Here is a 15,162-nt window from a genome sequence, read left to right as displayed (position 1 = left end):
GGGTACCACACTCCACTTTTCCATTCAGCCCCTTTAGGGGACTTTCTTGTGTTTTTTTTTTTTAGGCAATTGGGGTTAAGTGACTTGCCCAGGGTCACACAAGCTAGTAAGTGTCAAGTGTTTGGTCCGAGGCCAGATTTGAACTCAGGTCCTCCTGACTTCAGGGCTGGTGCTCTATCTACTGCGCCACCTAGCTGCCCCTTTAGGGGACTTTCTTGAGCCCAGTGGGGCAGCTAGGTGGCACAGTAGAAAGAGCACTGGTCTTGGAGTAAGGAAGACTCATCTTCCTGAGTCCAAATCCAGTCTCAGACACTTACTAGCCATGTGACCCTGGGCAAGTCACTTCACCCTGTTTGCCTCAGTTTCCTCATCTGTAAACTTAGCAGGAGAAGGAAATGGCCAACCACTCCAGCATCTCTGCCAAGGAAACCCAAAATGGGGTCATGAAGCATCAGCTTGAACAACGGGAGCCCAACAGCATTGTGCATGCAAAGCAGCTACCACAGGGCTGTCTCTTCATTGCTTTGCAATAGCCTCCCTTCCCGGAATTCAGGCAGCGAGTTATGGCGCTGTGGGGACTGATGGTCCTTCCCCAGATAGGACAATGCTTTCAATGCAGGTGACCAAATCTGCAGCTTGTAAGAGGCCCATGAGGAGGAAGGAAAAGCAGTTGGAGTGATGCCTCAGCGTGGTTGCTAATAACCTTTGGAAACAAATGCCAGAAGCATTAAACATGTATTGGCCGTAAATTCTCCAGCAAATGCCTGGCACGGCAAGGCAGAGCCCTAAACCCTGCTGCCAGAGCTTTAAAGAGTGGCTGGTGTCACACTGAGAAGCCCAGGGCTGGGAGGGGTCTTGAGGCAATCACCTGTCTGCCCCAATCCCCCATTAGAGCAGACACTACATGGAACCATCTCAGCCAAAACGCTGTGGAGCTGTGCAGCATGGAGGAGGGTGAGGAGGGTGGGGAGGGTATGAGCTTAGCTGGGAGAGTACAGAGCTTAGGGGAAGGGGACAGGAGAGTTCCCAGGTAGACTAAGGTGCCCTGGAGCCCCAAGGACCAAGATGGCAGCCTTCTTCTCCCACCTGACTCACTGTCATTCCTATGATTGGAGCAGGGTGGGGCCGGAAAGATCAGGAGTCCTCCTGGATACAATGTCGTTGTAGCTGGATGTGAGGACATGGCGTGCCCCCGGTCCTGGCTCTGGTGAGGACTGGGGGGTCGAGGCCCTTGCCCCATGGGCCTTCCATGGTCAATCTTGCCTGTTGTAGTACTTGTATGAGCATCCCTAGGTTCCAGGCCAGGAGCAGGGGAGGGCACTGCCACTCTCCCTCCCATGTGTCAGTGCTAGTTGCCCCAGCCACAGAAGTGAAAGATAGTTCTCCATCCAAGAGGGGAACAGCACAGCCTGGCTTCACCTCCGTGCCCTTGAGGACCCTCAAGTAGAGGGGGCTCTAGCTATGTACTCTTGTGCCTCCTGGGCACTGTGGCCTAGGCTGCTGAGGGACCTTCAGGTTCTGAGCTCTGTACATTGACAAGGTTCCCTTTGGGCTACTCCTGGTCCCATCCAGAGCTCATGTTCAAAAAGTTAGGGGCCTCTAGATGGTGCAGTGGGTAGCGCGCCAGCCCTGGAGTCAATCAAGAGGACCACAGTTCAAATCCAACCTCAGACATTCAACACTTACTGACTGTGTGACCTTAGGCAAGTCACTTAACCCCAATTGCCTAAGTTCTGACTGTAATTTGCTGATATCATTTGGCCAGAAAACATTTTATTAAGTGTCTGCTATGTGCCAGGCACTGCTAGGCCCCAGAGATACAAAGACAGACGCAAAAATGTCCTGCCCTCTGGCAGCTTCTAGGTGAATGGGGAAGAGGTTAAGTATATACATATGTGTGTACACATACACACAAACACACATGTGTGCGTGTGTAATATATAGTGTATGTGTGCACACACATGTACACACACAGACACCTGCACGTGCGCGCACACACACAAACACACACACACACACACACACCATTTAAAGCAGATAAGGGGCCCTGGGAGGAGGGGGCACATTAGATGGCCACGGTCTGGCCTTTTGGTCTGTCTTCCTCCTACCCAGCTGCGTCATGTCAGGAGAAGACAGACAATGTTGTAAGGCCAGAGGCCTGGGGTCCTCCTCATCGGAGGCCCACGTGGGCCTGTGGACCACTGGGCTTCATTCCTTACATGACGTTTGTCCCTTCCCATTCCAGGTGCATGAGATTAGAGATGGCTGTGACCTTGCGAGCTTCCCAAGGCAGACATGAGGAGATGCCAGAGCAGAATCTCCGTGGGTTTTGCTGTGAGACGGCCCAGTATTGAGGCCCAGAGATGACCAAGGGCCTTCGGGGTCCAGCCTGGTGGTAGCTAAGCCTGGACTCCTCCAATGTCTATGAACATTTGGCGGCGAACCCGGCGGGGTCAATGCCTTGATGTCTGAGCCCACCCTCTCCAGAATCCTAGTGAGACTGTTGACATAAGTGTGGTGAGACAGTGTGCTCCAAGTACACATTCCTTTGTAAATGCCAATCGATGTTAATTGGTTAAAAGACCTGGGAGCAGGTTACCTCTGCTGGCTAACTGTGTCTGGGGGTGTGGGGGGGGGAGACATCCCAGGCTGGGGGACACCCAATGAGGAGGGGAGATGTAGCCCCACCCTCTTCTTGGAGGGGGGGCAGGTAGGGGGCTCATTATACAAGCAAATGCTCACCTTCCTGTGGGTTCATGAAAGTGAGCTGGGAAATGAGTGCCCGGATCATCTCCCCTGATCAGGGCAAAACCAGGGAATTGGTTCATTGTATCTTTGGCCCCAGCACTCATTTCCCCCCTCCCAATGGGGAGCCACCCTTGCTCCCCAGGACCTCGGCCCAGACACACACAAGCCCAGGGACACAGGAGAAAGGAAGAGGGCAGTGGGGGGCTGGCTTCCCGGGGGCCATGTCAGCTCTGGGGAAGGGATGGAGAAACTGGGGAAAGCAGGTCTCATGGTCAGCAGCCTCTGCATGGGACTGGAAGATGACCCAGCTCTCCAAAGTGGAGAGCTCCTCAGAGGCTTCTTCTCTATAGTCCCTTCCCTATAGGAAGAATTCCCAGACACCCCCTCCATTACCCTGACTTGGGGTGGGGGGCTGGTCACCCACCTCTTCATGCTGTGGAAGAATAGGGGCATTTTCCTGAACATCTACATGAGTGATTTAATTTGGGGAAATGGGAAAAAGAAAAGCCCAGCCTTGGTGAGACCACTGGCCTGGGTGTGGAGGGGTCTGACAAAGGGCACCTGAGGCCCAGGGGCTGGGTTGGGGCGCTGGCCGAGAGTCATGCTGCTTCTTTCTGGCTGGCAAGAGCATCTCTTCCTCCCAGAACAGATGGCCTGGTTGCCAAGGATCTGCCCTCATTCTTGTTCTCCACATGCACTGCAGCCTTCGGGTCCCAGGGGCTGATGAAAGAGGGCAGGGGCCCAAAGAGCAGACAGACTGGCTGGCCCAGGGCAGGGGCCCCGGAGGAAGTCTGGACAGGTGGGTGGAAGGCCTTGGAGTTTGGCAGCAGGTGAGAGACAGTCTGCCAAGCAGATCTACCATTGGCATCAGGCAGCTGGAGAGATTACTCCCAAGGGCTGGTGGGCAGAGGCTCAGCAAGAGACCATCCGGCCCTGCAGGAAATGAAGGACAGAGCAGGTAGGCAGAGAGCCACAGCGAGGGGCAGGCTGGTGAGTGAGTGATGGGATCCTCATGCCCGGGAAGCTAGGGGCAGAGACAGTGACCTGCCCCCAAACCCCAGCTCTGCTACCCACAGCCTGTGCCTCAGTTTACCCTCTCACACGTCTAGACTAGAGGACCTCTGGGGTCCCTTCCAGCTCTGAATCTACACTCCTAAAACAGGAAGCAAATGACTGAAACAAAGCAGGGTCTTGGTCACCAAAAATAAGGCAAGGGCTTGACCCTTAGACCTGGGATGCAAGGTAGGAGGAGAAGAAAGGGGATGGAGATGGAGAGATGGGGAGGGGAGACAGAAAGATACATACATACTTAGGTGTATGTATGTATATATATATAATATATATATATAATATAATATATATATATATATATATATAATTATATATATACGTATATATATACATGTATATATATATACATATATATATGTAGAGAGAGAGACACAGACAGACAAACAGACAGACAGAGACAGAGAGAGAGACAGACACACAAAGGCAGACAAACAGAGATAGAAGGAGGGAAACAGAGAGACAGACAGAAAGAGACAGAAGGAGGGAAAGAAAGAGACAGAGAGACACAGGGAGGAGAGAGAGAAACAGGCTGAGAGAGAAGATAGGAGAGGAGATAGAGACAAATGGAAAGAGAGAGAGACAGAGAGACAGAGACAGAGATAGAAGGAGGGAGGCAGTGAGTGAGACAGAGAGAGAGAAAGACAGAGACAGACACAGACACAGACACACAGAGACAGACAGAGAGATGGATACACAGAGACAGAGAGAGACAGAAGGAGGGAATTAGAGATAGAGAGATAGAGAGAGACAGAGAAATAGAGAGAGACAGAGACAGACACAGAGACAGAAGGAAAGAAGGCAGTGAGACAGAGAGACAGAAAGAGAGACAGACAGACAGAGAGATGGACACACAGAGACAGAGACAGAAAGAGGGAAATAGAGAGACAGAGAGACAGAAAGAGACAGGAGGAGGGAACGAAAGAGACAGAGAGACACAGAGAGGAGAGAGAGAAACAGGCTGAGAGAGAAGATAGGAGAGGAGAAAGAGAGAGAGAGCTATTCATTTCATACTATGAGGTAAACATAACTTTTCCCTGCATAACTGATGGGTGGGAATAAGGTGAACCAACGTGTATATATACATGATGATAATAATAAATGATAACAACAGCTATGTACTGGGCCCTGTGCTTACAGACATTATCTCATTTGAACATCACAACAAGCCTGGGAGGTAAGACATATTGTCACCCTCATTTTATAGGTGAGGAAATCAAGGCAAATTGAGATTAAGTGACTTGACCAAGGTCACACAGCTGGTAAGTATCTGAGATGAGCTTGAACTCAGGTCTTTTCTTTCTGACTCCAGGACCAGCTCTTTAGCCACTGTGAAACCTATCTGCCTCAGTTTCCTCATCTCTAAAATGGGTATAATAATAGTACTTATCTCCCAGGCTTGTAAAGAGGACTAAACCAGATAATAAACCTTAAGTGCTTTGTAAACCTTAAAGTGGAATGTAAATGCTAACTATTGTTGTTATTACCAGATCTCTGGTGTGCCAGGCATGGTGCTGGCCCCTGAGTGACGCAAAGGCAAATATGAAACCATGTCTGCCCTCAGGAAGCTTGCACTTCTTCTGAGGAAGAGGTAGGGAAGTAAATGTAAAGTGATTTCTGGGGCAGGGACCAGCCCCTTGGAGGGCTGGAATTGGCCTCACCCCAGAGCTGACCACTGTACCCCGCCTTGAGAAAGCAGAGACCAGGTGAGAAGGGCCTCCTTCCCACAAGTGCGGCTGCCTGAGAAGGTCTTCCAGCCTCTTGCTCTCCTTGCTCCATCTTCCTCCAATTTCTAGAATGCTCCTCCCCAACATTCACTCCACTCAAGTCTTCTGTGGGTCCCTATTGTCCATCCAGGGCAGTCCATCCTCCTTGTCTCCACACTCCCACCAAACCAAGCTACCCCACCTCACTCGCTGGCCTATGGACCTGTGCCCACACTGCTTCCTACGACTGCAAAGCCCTTCTCACCTTTCAGAGTTTAACTCTGATGTCACCTTTCCCGCTGGTGGTGAGCTCCTACTGGGTGCCTGGGCCACAGTTTGCATTCTGGCCAGCTGCACTTCTGCCCTCACCCCTACTGGACTGTGAGCTCTGAAGGGTGAGCACAGCCCACTCCCCAAGGCCCCCACTCCACTCTGCCCAGCAGGATCTGAAGCAGCTGCTAGGCTGCCTTCAGGCTGCCGTCATTGTCCCTGGGCTTCTTTGTGGCTGCTGCAAAGGACACACTGGCCCCATGGCCTTTTTTTCCTTAGAGCATCAGTGACACTCCTCTAGTCTGAAAGTGGACCACGGTGTGGGCTTCACAGGCTGCGCCTGGCTGGAGTCAATCCTGAGATCCGACAGGTTGCTTTCCATGCCTTGGGAGAAGTGCGCTTTCTAGAATCATCACATAAATGTATCTGACATTGTCATCTTATGTACACCATATGTATTCTGTGATATACATTTTATATGTGTATGTATGTACATGCATACATACATACATATATGTATACATACATATGTTACACACATATACACAGAGACATACATGTGTATGTATTTGATTTTCTTCAAAGTCACCCTGCATTTGAGTCCTGGGAAACTGACTGGCTGACATGAAATTATCCACTGTGTCTACAGTTCCACGTGAAGGACAGTGAAGAAACCTTCATAGTCATCAAGTCCAACCTTGTCATTTCGCAGATGAGGAAACTGAGGCCCTGGGAGGATAGTGGCTTGTCTGGAATCATACAGCTAATAAGGGTCTGAGGCAGGATTTGAACCCATATCTTGAACCCAGGCTCTAGATCTGGCATGCTGTCTCCTCTATGTCACCCCTCTTCTCTCTGGTGGGACAACAGGAAGAAAAATTAATGAGGGAAGAAAGACTTGTGGTCATGAATCAGAAGTGCTTCAGGCATGGGTCAGTACAGTGCCTTGGTTAGAAGGAATAATTTCAGAGGTGGGAGATCACCTATCCCAACTTCCTTCTTTCCTTCCTTCCTTCCTTCCTTCCTTCCTTCCTTCCTTCCTTCCTTCCTTCCTTCCTTCCTTCCTCCTGCCTTCCTTCCTTCCTGCTTTCCTGCCTACCTATCTACCTTCCTTCTTGCCTTCCTTCCTTCCTGCCTGCCTGCCTGCCTACCTATCTACCTTCCTTCCTTCCCTCCTTCCTTCCTTCCCTCCTTCCTTCCTTCCTCTCCTTCCTTCCTTCCTTCCTTCCTTCCTTCCTTCCTTCCTTCCTTCCTTCCTTCCTTCCTGCCTTCCTTCCTGCCTTCCTTCCTGCCTTCCTTCCTGCCTTCCTTCCTTCCTTCCCTCCTTCCTTCCTTCCTCCTTCCTTCCTTCCCTCCTTCCTTCCTTCCTTCCCTCCTTCCTTCCCTCCTTCCTTCCTTCCTTCCTTCCTTCCTTCCTTCCTTCCTTCCTTCCTTCCTTCCTTCCTTCCTTCCTGCCTTCCTTCCTGCCTTCCTTCCTTCCTTCCCTCCTTCCTTCCTTCCCTCCTTCCTTCCTTCCTTCCTTCCTTCCTTCCTTCCTTCCTTCCTTCCTTCCTTCCTTCCTTCCTTCCTTCCTTCCTTCCTGCCTTCCTTCCTGCCTTCCTTCCTGCCTTCCTTCCTGCCTTCCTTCCTGCCTGCCTGCCTTCCTATAGTCCAGTCCCTCTCATTCACCACTTTCCTTCATCTTACCTTGGGGCAAGGAGCAGTTAACCTCTCTGATGAGCAGGCATGAAGTGTGGGATGAGGAGTAGGGTGGCAATCCACCAGTGGCCAGTCATCTCTGTGACTCATTCCCTCCATACTTCACATCTCCCACCTCAGGATCAGGCTACACTCTGGTCAGTATCTTTGGTAATATTTCAGGATGTGTCTGAGAAACATGCATACACACCCAAGTGTGGCTACAACTCTAGACATTGGATCAATATACAGTGAGCCATGAGATGTGGGCCCAAGGGCCCCTTAGAGGTCATTTCCGTGGGACCTCGATGAATGGGGTCCTTATCCTGAAGACTCCTCATCCCTCTTTTCTAACCATTGAGCTGGTCCCAGGCTTAATAACCAGGGATGAGCGGGCCTCAAGATGACTTTGCGTTTCCTTCCTAGACACCGTGAGTGCATTAAGGCCCTCCTTCCCCGCCTGGTGCCGGGATCCTCAGGATCCACCACAATCTCCTTCCCCCTCCAATCCTCCCTGTAATTGCTGTTTCCTTGCAGCTGGTGCGGAGTGGGCAAGGGGAAGGTATGTAAAGCCTACAAAAACATCCTAGAGCATGCTGAAAGACAGAAGCTAGACACAGAAGGTGCCCAAGAAACCAAGAATTGGTTAAAAACTGTCCAAGGAGACGTGCCTGTTGAGCGCTTTGCAGAATGCTAAGCCCAGTCCAAATGTCAGTCATCACTGGGCCTGCCATTTCAGAGAGACAGATCCCAGGACTGGGGAGCCAGCGGTCCCCCAGGGTCCTGCTTTCAGGCTTTGTGCAAAGGCTTCCTTCCAGAGGCCCCCACATAGGCCCTCATGATGAACACTAGCATCTGGTAGAAGCAGCAGCTCCTCATGCCCATGGTGCCAAGTGCCTCAAGGCAGATGGTGGATTTTTCCTTATTGTTTCCATTCCTAACCTCAGAGTATTGCAGAGGAACCATGATAGTAGCTGACACTTTTGCATCACTTGTGCTTTTGCAAGTCAGTTGGCCAATAAGCATTTATTAAGCACCTACTATGTGCCAGGCACTGTGCTAAGTTCGGGGAATACAAAGAAGGGAAAAAGACAGGCTTTACCCTCGATGAGATCACAATTGAACGGGCATTATTGGAAGCCCGTGGTGTGATGGACAGAGCCCTGAACTTGGAGTCTGGGACAGCTGGGCAGCACAGAGAGATATGTAGGACGCTGATGAACCGAGGAAATCCAGAGGCTCCAGCGAGGCCGGAGAAGACAGTGGAGTCCGGCCTGGACTGTGAGGGACAGTGGAAGGAGCTGGGCTTGGTCAGCCTGGAGAAGAGGAGGCGGGGTGTATGGAAGGGGGTGCTCTGGAGCCAGGAGCAGGGGCCAGGTTGCACAGAGGCAGGGCTAGGCTGGACGTCAGGAGTGAAAACTAGGGATGGGTGACCTTGGGAGGGGCCGCGTCATCCCTCCTCGTTGGTTTTCAAGCAGAGGCTAGTGACCACTTCACGCCTGTCTTCCCGGATAAAAAGGAAGCGCTAGCTCAATGTTTACAAGGCCAGCAAGTGGCACACAGGGAGTGCTTAATAAATGCTTGTTGGCTTGGGTCGAGTCGGTGCTTCTTTGTGGATGACTGACGGTTCTGTACTGCGGTCCTGCTGCGTGATTTTACCCAACAGTCCTTGGTGGTGGTGGGAGGCTTCCTGAAAATAATACATCGGCTTCATTACTTGGTCGCCCGAGGGGCGGCTCGTGGGCGCCTTGGGCCTCTGTTACCATTTCCCTGGCATCCCGGTGAGCGATGCTCCTGAGCTGCTGCTCATTACTTGTGTCTGAGATGTCAACCTTGTCCATACTAGAGCAGGATGGGGAGATGAAGCCATAACAAGTGAGCTCATTAGCTCTGAATGACTGGGAGGGAAATCCTCTTGACTCCAGCCGGGGGCATCTGGGGACCCATTCTCAAGCGGGATGCTTGACAAAAGTTCGAGTCTTTGTCAGACGGCAGACGTGGTAAATAGGAGCGAGTCCTCCTCAGTAGACAGGGCTTGCTTAACAGCGCACCCCTGCCCATCCGGAACCGTGTCTGCTAAAGACGCCCCAGTCACAGACAATCGAGTCCTACTTGCCTGGAGCTGCTTCACGTTCCTGAATTAGCTTTACATTCAGATGGAGTCTGCTGCTCCGTCCATTTTCCCTGCCATCTGCCAAGGTCATCCGAGGCCCGCAGCGGACCTCCCCTGCATCACCGCAATAACCTCCACAGGTCTTCCTGCCTCCACTCGGGCACTGCCACTCGTCCTTCACTCCACTGCCAGTTGTCTTCGTACTCACGGCCTTTTCATGTCTCGCCACTCTCAAGACCCTCTCGGGCCTCCCTGAACCTGCAGAAAAAGAAAGTCTAACCTTCTGAGCCCGGCATTCGTGACCTCCATAGTCTGATGTCAGCCCACCTTCCCAACATGTCACTCTCCTTCCCTTCACTTACTTTATCCCTCAGCCCAGCGGCCTCTGAACTCAGCCTGTCCTGGTTCATTTTGTTACCAATCCCCAAGATGTCTTCTCCTCTCATCTCAGACTGTCGAGTCCTTCCTGTCCTTTGAGAACTGACTGGTTCAGCTGCTCCCCTCTCCACAAAAAGCTCCCCAATCCTTCACGGCCCCTGGGCTTTGCCGTTCTGTCCTTCTCCTGTGAGAACATATTCTCATGTAAAGAAGTCCGGGAATGGGAGTGGGGAATGGGGCGCCTGGGACAGTGAACAAGACTTGAAATCCTGCCCTAGTGTTGAAAGAATTGGGGGCAGGTAGCCCCAGTAATTAAGAGGGAACAGAAGAGCAGTTATCATGTAAGTGAAGAGAAGCTGGAGTCAACAGGGAATCCCTTGAAGATGACCTCCATGGCCCATCTGAAAAAGAACCTTCTCTGCAGCATCCCTGCCAGTAGTCAGCCAGCCTTCAGTCCCACTACCCGGTAATACAATAAGGGGCGGTGGGGGGAGAGTCAGCACTCCCCTAGGCAGCAGATTCCATTTGGACAGAATTCCAATTGTTAGAGAAGCTTTGTCCTTTCTGTCCATACCTGTCCATATTTGCCTCTCCAACCTAGACCTCTGGTGCCTTTCTCTTCATTTGGGGGACAAATGGCACAAGCCTAATCCCTCTTCTACAAGTACGTGAAGGCACCTGTCAAGTCCCTAAGTCCTCCCTTCTCCAGGCTCATATGCCCTAGCACTTTCAACCAATCCTCACAGGACACAGATTCGAGGCCCTTCACTGTGCTGGTCACCCTCCCAGCTGATGGATCAGTGGTCTTCTTAGACGGGGGTGCCCAGACCAGAGCATGGCACATAGGGTGTTATAGGGCAAGATCATCCCTATCCCTGGGTCCTGTGCCTCATTGTCAGTCTGAGGATGCACGCAGAAGCTGGCTCTTCATGAAAATGACATTATGAATAGTATTGAAGATCAATACAATTAATTGTTCATGCTTTGCAACTGTTCACATTTAAATCAATGAAATTCTTCCCACAAAATGTCACAACAACTCATATTTCACTCTTCTGATTCTTCGTCAGGATTCTTTGTTTGCTGATTGTCATTTCTTAAGTCAATTAAAGTTGGCAAATAGGAGCTGGATAAGGACATATGGAGCTAACTTTGTGAAATAATGTTTCATGAAAAGGGCAGATGAGTGAGAATCCACTACCTTTCCTAGCTTCCAAACACCACGGCTGACTTACGTTGAGCTCACAGCCCACCAGCATCCCTCTTTCCTCCTGCCTCCCCTTCTGTTCAAACACACTTTTGCCATGGCCACATCCATGGCTCATCTCATGCTTGTGAAGTAGGCATTTTTGACCTAAGTGAAAGACCTATTCAGCTTAATCATGTTCAGTGTTGTCTCTTGTCAAGATAATTTTGAATCCTGATTCTGCCTTTTAACATTAGCACCATCCCAGCTGTAAATGTGTTGAGTATCTCATCTGTGCCTTTATCTAAGTCGCTCATACAAGAATTGAATAGCACAGGGCCAGAGTCCTGGGGCACTCCACTGGAGACCTTCGTGCAAGTTGACATTGAACTATTAAAAACCAACATTTGTGACCAGTCATTCAACCAGTTTTGAATCTGTCTCATTGTGCTGTCATGTAGCTTCCATATTTCCATCTTTTCCCCCAAGAATAGTGTGAGAGACTTCATGAAGTGCCTTGCTACATCTTAGTAGATTGTGTCAACAGTATTTCCTTGAAATGCCAGTAATAATAATTTTGTTGCTGTTGTTTTTGTTCATTTGTGTCTGACTCTTGGTGACCACCTTCTGAGGTTTTCTTGGAAAAGATACTGGAGAGGTTTGCCATTTCCTTCTTCAGCTCCTTTTCTAGATGAGGAACTGAGGCAAACAGGGTGAAATGACTTGCCCAGGGTCACACAGCTAGTAAATGTCTGAGGCTGGATTTGAACTCATGTAGATGAGTCTTCCTGATTCCAAGACTAGAGCTCTATGCACTATGATACCTCCTAGCCGTCCCAGTAACAATAATAGAAAGAAACAAAGGGTTAGTCCAGTATGACAGGTGCTCCCAAACTGTTATCCTGACAGTCTGCCAGCGTCAGGTCTGAAAAACTACAGTGAATGTTCTGAGCCCCCATGCCCACCTGGAATGCCTCAGGAAAGGCCAACAAGTCTTACTGAGAATCATGCAGTCTGCTTGCTAATCAAACAAAATGACTTGGGTTACCCAGGAAGCCTTCAAATGGCTAGAAAAGAGCCAAGAATAGATGCCATACAATAGGCCACCACAGCCCCAGTAACTCCTAGTGGACTTTTCCACCCGGGAGGTGGGAGGCTGGCCTCACCTTGGGCATGGGAGACCAGGCAGCTTTGTTCCCTCCCATGAACTCCTCTGCCCCCAACTCTGCTTCATGCCTCAGTCAGGCAGCACTGTAAAGACCCTTGCTGCAATGCCTGGGGGCCACTGGCCTTCAGCCTGCTCCAGGTAGTCCTGGAAAACCTCTCATGCTCCTCATGGCAGAAACCTATCCTGATCCTGGTAGGCTGGTTTGACACTTTAGCTGTCAACAACTAGGGTCTGCATTAGGCTGGCTGCTACAAGTCAGTATTTCATTGTGTGTGAGCTGGCAGGAGATGAGGGACAGAAGGGAGAAATCTTAGGGTGGTCCTCTCTGTCTCTGTCTCTCTCTTTCTCCCTCCCTCTTTCTCTCCCCTTCTTTCTCTCTCTCTCCTCCCTCTCCATCTCCCTCCTCCCTCTCTCCTCTGTCTCTCTCTTCTACTCTCCCTCATTTCTTCTCCCTATCCCTGTCATTCCCCTTTCATGTTCTCTCAGTTCTATTTTTTCTGCATCCTATCCTATTCTGTGTTTCTCTTTCCGTATTTTGTACCTGTCTGTCAACAGCAGATCTTCTGCCCATGAAGGGAGTCTCTTTAGGCCCAAACCATCATGGGACAGGGTTCAGCCCATGCATCCAAGAAGTGTATCTTATTGACCCTCAAGCATGATAGGAATATGATTGATTTCCAAAAAGACTCCTTATAGCTTTTCCCAGTAAAAAAAAAAATCAGCCTCCACAAATTCCATGAGGTTCACTGAAGTATCTGTAAACATAACTTTTAAGCATTCATAAGTCTCACAGTCATGAATTGTTGGCATCTGTATGAGAACTGGTAGCAGCAAACATGAGCACCTGCTAACAGATTACTGCATCATACGTAAAGCAGCCTCCAGTGAGAATGTCACGTCATTCAAACCAAGAGCATCAGTCTGATGCAATACACAGCACAGAGTGTCTCCTAGCAGGCTCCCACACAGTGACTGGAGATGTGGTTCCTGTATGCAACCCACCCTCTTAGACTTGTCTTGAGGTTCCTTTATCAGCCTTGTTCATTCTGAGCTTGTCATTCCTGACATTTGGTCATACACCAAACATGATTCTTACACCTAGAGCACAATGAAGACATATAATGTGCACATAGGCCATATACAGAACGCAGGAATTGAGGCTATTATCATATACAAGGAAATCAATTACATGCACGGCATTGAGGGGCATCAGTGGGTAATGGGCTCCATGATGACTCTGCTGCCACCAGTCCCAAAGCATCGCTCATCAGCTTGGTCCCTGCCCATCCAGGGAGACCCCATAGTGACTTATTGTGGTCAAGGACCCCTCTACTGGAGGGTCACAAAGCACACCTGTTGTAACAGAGTCTGCCATGCTGCCAGCAGTTTGAGCTGAGTTTCCTGACCTTGACTTTGGAGAAGCTGCTCCCTTCCCTTTCTGGAAAACTGGGGCATCTTTCCCCTTCCTCAGTCCTGAGGTTCCTCTGTGCTCTGCCATCTTCACCAGACTGTCACCTCCAAAGGCTGAGCAGTCCCTCTGGTGAGTCCTTCTGGTGCCTTTCGTCTGGACCAGCTGCCTTGAACTTGGCAAAGACAGCCACATACTGGCTTGCTTGTCTTCAGTGCCGCCTCCCTACTGGCCGTGTTGGGTCTGTCTTTTACAGGCCAAAGCTCATTTCTCTGGCATGGAAAACAAGCAGAATTGGGAAGGAAAAGCCGGTGTCTCCTGTCACTGATGGTCAGCCCCCATCTACCCAGAGCCGCAAGCCCACTCTTGCCTTTTACTGGGTGCGGCCAAGCCAAAACAAAACAAGGTTAAAATAATCCACTCCTTAACAGTATTCCCCTGACCTCATGCTTCCCTTGAGCACCATGGGCACCCTCTGTGACTGGGCTGTGTTGCCCTCTTCTGTACATGTCCCTTTATTTGTTTTTTTTTTTAATTTTTGCTAGGTAATGGGGTTAAGTGACTTGCCCAGGGTCACAGAGCTAGTGTGCATATCCTCTTAAAAAAAAAGTCCAAGTGGATTGGTATCTAGGCTAGTCTTCTTAGACAGTTTCAGTGTGTTTGTATTGGAAATGAGATAAGATCTGTAAAGTACTTAGCATGCTACCTAGCACATAGTAGGTGCTTAATAAATGCAGTGGATAGAGGCTGGGCCTGGAGTCAGGAATAGTTGAGTTTAAATCCAGTCTCAGACACTTCCTAGCTCTGTGACCCTGGAAAGTCACTTCATCTTTGTTTGCCTCAGTTTCCTCAGCTACAAAAAATGGAGATAATAACACCACTTCCCTCTCAGGGCTGTTGTGAGGACCAGAGGAGATGATACTACGTGCACTAAAGCACCTAATAAATGCTCTCTAAAAGCTTGTTCATTTTCTTTCCTCTTTCCCTTCCCTTTGTGTCTTCAGCATTTTATTCTTAGGGTTTTCTTTTCGAGCACTTATACCTTTTTTTCCCCTTAGGCAAGTAGGGTTAAGTGACTTGCCCAGGGTCACACAGGTAGTAAATCTGAGGCCATATTTGAACTCAGGTCCTCCTGACTCCAGGACCTGTGTACTATCTGCTGTACCACCTAGCTAGCCACTCTAGTGGTTTTCTTACAGGGTCCTACCTATCTTTCCTGTGAACCCTTTGAAATCTCTTCTACCTAAATCAAGAGGGTAGATCAGGCTGTTCTGGGCTTTTCTCCCATTCTCCATTACAAATTCAAGATGGAGCTGTTGCTCCTTGCCCTTCCTGCCAAAGTTTTAGCCATTTTCACCTCAGAAACCAGGTAGAGTAAGGAAAAGGGGTGAAGAGAATCACTCGGACTACATTGTCTGACGTTGGTGCCTCACTTTTTGA

This window comes from Phascolarctos cinereus, unplaced genomic scaffold (assembly GCF_003287225.1).
Source record: "Phascolarctos cinereus isolate Bilbo 61053 unplaced genomic scaffold, phaCin_HiC Scaffold_1;HRSCAF=81, whole genome shotgun sequence".
NCBI classification, from domain to species: Eukaryota; Metazoa; Chordata; class Mammalia; order Diprotodontia; family Phascolarctidae; genus Phascolarctos; species Phascolarctos cinereus.
Note: the sequence above shows the minus strand (reverse complement) of the source record.